Source organism: Heterodontus francisci, chromosome 29, assembly GCF_036365525.1.
Source record: "Heterodontus francisci isolate sHetFra1 chromosome 29, sHetFra1.hap1, whole genome shotgun sequence".
NCBI classification, from domain to species: domain Eukaryota; kingdom Metazoa; phylum Chordata; class Chondrichthyes; order Heterodontiformes; family Heterodontidae; genus Heterodontus; species Heterodontus francisci.
In genome coordinates, this window is record NC_090399.1 from 23,874,925 (window position 1) to 23,879,695 (window position 4,771).

Sequence of the window (4,771 nt, forward strand, 5' to 3'; positions counted from 1 at the left end):
CCCGCCCCCCGTGCTCACTGGCCCCTAGTCCAGCAAATGATTTTAAAATTCTCATTCTTGCTTTCAAGTTTCTCCATGGCCTCACCAACACCCATCTCTTTAATCTCCTCCAGCCCTACAACCACCTGAGATTCCTGCGTTCCTTCAATTCTGGCCTCTTGTGCATCCCTAATTTTAATTGCTCCACCACTGGGCCACGCCTTCAGCTGCCTAGGCTCTAAACACTGGAAATCTCTGCCTAATCCTCTCCGCCCTCTCATTCTTAAAACCTACCTCTTTGACCAAGTTATTGGTCACCTGTCCTCATATTTCCTTTTGTGGCTCAGTGTTAAATTTTGCTTGAATATTGCCCCTTTGAAGCAACTTGGGATATTTTACAATGTGAAAAGCAATATATTAATATAAGTTGTACTTGTTGCTCTAATGCACATGGTTGTTACACAGATAGGAATGCTACATTACTCCAGGAAACAGGATTGCATACAGTAGCGCTCCAATATTCCATGGGGTAGGGTTTTCAAATAGCAGCTCAGGAGGCGGGGGTGGGTGGGGTGGGTGCGAGGTTTCCAGGGCTGGGGAAAATTGATGCCGGGAAGGAGAGGCGGGGGGTGGGGGGTGGGGGAGTGCTGGTGGGGGTGGGTGGTGAGGACACAGTCTGTAGTGGGGATTGTAAATAACAGGTCAGTGTATCATTGCAGGTGCATTTGACACAGGTGGTCATGGAGAATGATGCTTGCAGTAGGGGTGTGCAGTCTGGCTGCTTGCCTCTCTTCCATGGTTTGTCCATGCCCTGGAGAAAGAGCACACGGTGGTGAGCTTGAGGCTTTCAGTGACCAATGGGCACCGCAGAGGTTGCAGTACGTGGTCAACACGGGTAATAAAATTCTGATTTAATTTGTGAGGGAGTGGCACTAATTGAAATGCTTATTAGGAGAGGCGGTGCAGACACGATGGGCTGATTGGTCTTCTTCTGCAGTGTAACAATCCTGTGATTCTGCTGAGATTCTTCTGTTTCATTTATAATTTGGGTGCTTGTTGTTTGTGTCCCATGAAATTAAGTTTTGATTTGGGTTGATGACTCTAGGTCAAGTCAGTGTCATCCTCACTGGCAATTATGAGCAGTGGAATAATATCTATCGCAACTGAGCTGCAGCCAAATGGGATATAAAAGCAAAATACTGCAGATGCTGGAAATCTGAAATAAATATGGAAAGTGCTGGAAATACTCAGCAGGTCAGGCAGCATCTGTGCAGACAGAAACAGAGTTAACGTTTCAGGTCAGTGATCTTTCATCAGAACCATCATCAAAGGTAAAGGCAAGCATCAACTAGGTTTAGAATGCAGAATAATGTCAAGAAGACAAGGTTAAGGACACTCTACCTGAATGCATGCAGCATTAGCAACAAGGTAGATGATTTAAAGGCACAAATGGAGGTAAATGGGTAAGATCTAATTGTCATTACAGAAATATGGCTGCAGGGTGACCAAGACTGGGAACTGAATATTCAAGGATATTCGACATTTAGGAAGAACAGGAAAAAAGGAAAAGGAGGTGGTGTTGTGCTGATAATAAGGGATGGGATCAGTAAGGGAGGATCTCAGATCGGAAGAACAAGATGTGGAATCTGTTTGGGTGGAGCTAAGAAAAAGCAAGGAGCAGCAAACATTGGTATTAGTTGTTTATAGGCTACCAAAGAGTAATGGTAGTGTGGAGCATGGATTTAATCAGGAGATTAAAGAAGCATGTAGCACAGGTAATACAGTAATCACGGGTGACTTCAATCGGCATAGAGACTGGATAAACCTAATGAGCACGAATGCTGTGGAGGACGAGTTTCTGGAGTGTGTTATGGATGGTTTTCTAGAGCAGTATGTTGAGGAACCGATTAGAGAATAGGCTATTTTAGATCTAGTATTATGTAATGAGAAAGGACTAATTAATAATCTTGTTGTAAAAGAACCTTTAAAGATGAGTTTTCATAAAATGATAGAATTTTACATCACGTTTGAAAGTGAGGTAGTTCAATCTGAAGCCAGGGTGTTAAATTTGACCAAAGGAAATTATGAAGGCGTGAGGGGCAAATTGGCTGAGGTGAATTGGGAAAATACAGTAAAAGGTATGACAGTACATAAACAATGGATAGTCTTCAAAGAAATATTACATAGTTTAAAGCGACTATACATTCCTTCAAGGCACAAAATCACCAAAAGTAAAGGCAGTCAACCGTGGATAACAAAAGAATTTAAGGATTGTATAGATTAAAAGAAAAGGCCTATAAAGTTGGCAGAAATAGTAGTAAACCTGAGTATTGGTAGGATTTTGAATACAGTAAAGAAGGACCAAGAAACTGAAAAAGAAATGGAGAATAGAATATGAATGAAAACCAGCAAAAAACATAAAAGCTTCTATAGGTACATGAAAAGGAAATGTTTGGCAAAGACAAATGTGGGTCCATTACAGGCACAGACAGGATAATGTATAATGGGGAACAGAGAAATGGTAGAGAAGCTAAATTATTACTTTATGTCTGTCTTCACTGAGGAAGATACAAGAAATCTCCCAGAATTAGAGATCCAAGGGACTAAGGAGAATGAGGACTTGAAGGAAATTAGTATTAGTAAGAAGGCTGTATTGGGGAAATTAATGGGGCTGAAGGTTGTAGTTCCCCAGGACCTGATGTTCTACATCCCAGACTACTGAAAGAGGTAGCTATGGAGATAGTGGATGCATTGTTGATCATCTTCCAAAATTCTATGGATTCTGAAATGGTTCTTGCAGATTGGAAGGTAGCAAATGTTACCCTACTGTTTAAGAAGGGATGGAGAGAGAAAACGGGGAACTAGGGGCGGCACAGTGGCGCAGTGGTTAGCACCGCAGCCTCACAGCTCCAGGGACCCGGGTTCGATTCCGGGTACTGCCTGTGTGGAGTTTGCAAGTTCTCCCTGTGTCTGCGTGGGTTTTCTCCGGGTGCTCCGGTTTCCTCCCACAAGCCAAAAGACTTGCAGGTTGATAGGTAAATTGGCCATTATAAATTGTCACTAGTATAGGTAGGTGGTAGGGAAATATAGGGACAGGTGGGGATGTTTGGTAGGAATATGGGATTCGTGTAGGATTAGTATAAATGGGTGGTTGATGTTCGGCACAGACTCAGTGGGCCGAAGGGCCTGTTTCAGTGCTGTATCTCTAATCTAATCTAATAATCTACAGACCTTTTAGCCTTACATCAGTCATTGGGAAAATGCTAGAATCGATTCTAAAGGATGTGATAAATGGACACTTGGATAATAATGATCTGATTGGGCATAATCAACATGGATTTATGAATGGGAAATCATGTTTGACGAACCTGTTGGAGTTTTTTTGAGGATGTTTCTAACAGAATTAATAAAGGGGAGTTGGTGGACGTAGTATACTTGGACTTTCAGAAGGCTTTTGATAAAGTCCCCTACAGGAGGTTAGTTAGCAAAATTAAAGCACATGGGATAGGAGGTAATATACTGGCATGGATTAAGGATTGGTTAACAGGCAGAGAGTAGGAATAAACGGGTCATTCTCACGTTGGCATGCTGTGGCTAGTGGGGTACGGCAGGGATCAGAACTTGGGCCCCAGATGTTCACAATATATTTCAATGATTTGGATGTGGGGACCAAATGGAATATTTCCAGGTTCGTAGATGACACAAAACTAGGTGGCAATGTGTGTTGTGAGGAAGATGCAAATAGGCTTCAAGGGATTTGAACAGACTTACTGAGTGGACAAGAATATGGAATATAATATTGTAAAATGTGAGGTTATCCATTTTGGTAGGAGGAATAGATGTGCAGAGTATTTCTTAAATGGTGAGAGATTAGAAAGTGTAGATGTACAAAGGGACTTGGGTGTCCTCGTCAATAAGTCACTGAAAGCTAACATGCAGGTGCAGCAAGCAATTAGGAAGGCTAATGGTATGTTAGCCTTTGTCGCAAGAGGATTTGAGTACAGGAGTAGTGAAGGCTTGCTTTAATTGTATAGAACCTTGGTTAGACCGCACTTAGAGTACTGTGTGCAGTTTTGGTCCCCTTACCTCAGGAAGGATATTATTGCCATAGAGGGAGTGCAATAAAGATTCATCAGACTTGTTCCCGGGACGGTGGGACTGTCCTATGAAGAGAGATTGGGGAAACTTGGCCTGTATTCCTGAAAGTTTCGAAGAATGAGAGGTGATCTAATTGAAACCTACAAAATACAAAGTGATAGATTAGATGCAGGTAAGATGTTTCCCCTGGTTGGGGAGTCTAGAACCAGGGAACACAATTTCAAAATAAGGGCGAAGCCACTTAGGACATGGATGAGGAGAAATCGCTTTACTCAGAAGGTTGTGAATCTTTGGAATTCTCTACCCCAGAGGGCTGTGGAGGCTCAGTCATTGAGTATGTTTAAAGTAGAGATTGACAGATTTCTAAATACCTGTGATATAAAGGGATATGGGGATAGTGCGGGGGAAAAAAGCATTTAAATGGATGATCAGACATGATCGTATTGAATGGCGGAGCAGGCTCGATGGGCTGAATGGCCTACTCCTGCTCTGTTCCAACCCCATGCCCAGAAGGACCCAGCCCAGTACAGGTGGCGGGATCCTGGGCGGGGACAGGCTTGGTGGTTAACAGCCAATCCGCTGTAAGATTCTCTGTCTATTAGCCAATCACCTGTAAGATTCTTTGATTGACAGCGGTTCACCGGTCCGGCAGGTAATTGAAGGTGGAGCGAACCAATGACAAGGCGGAACCACA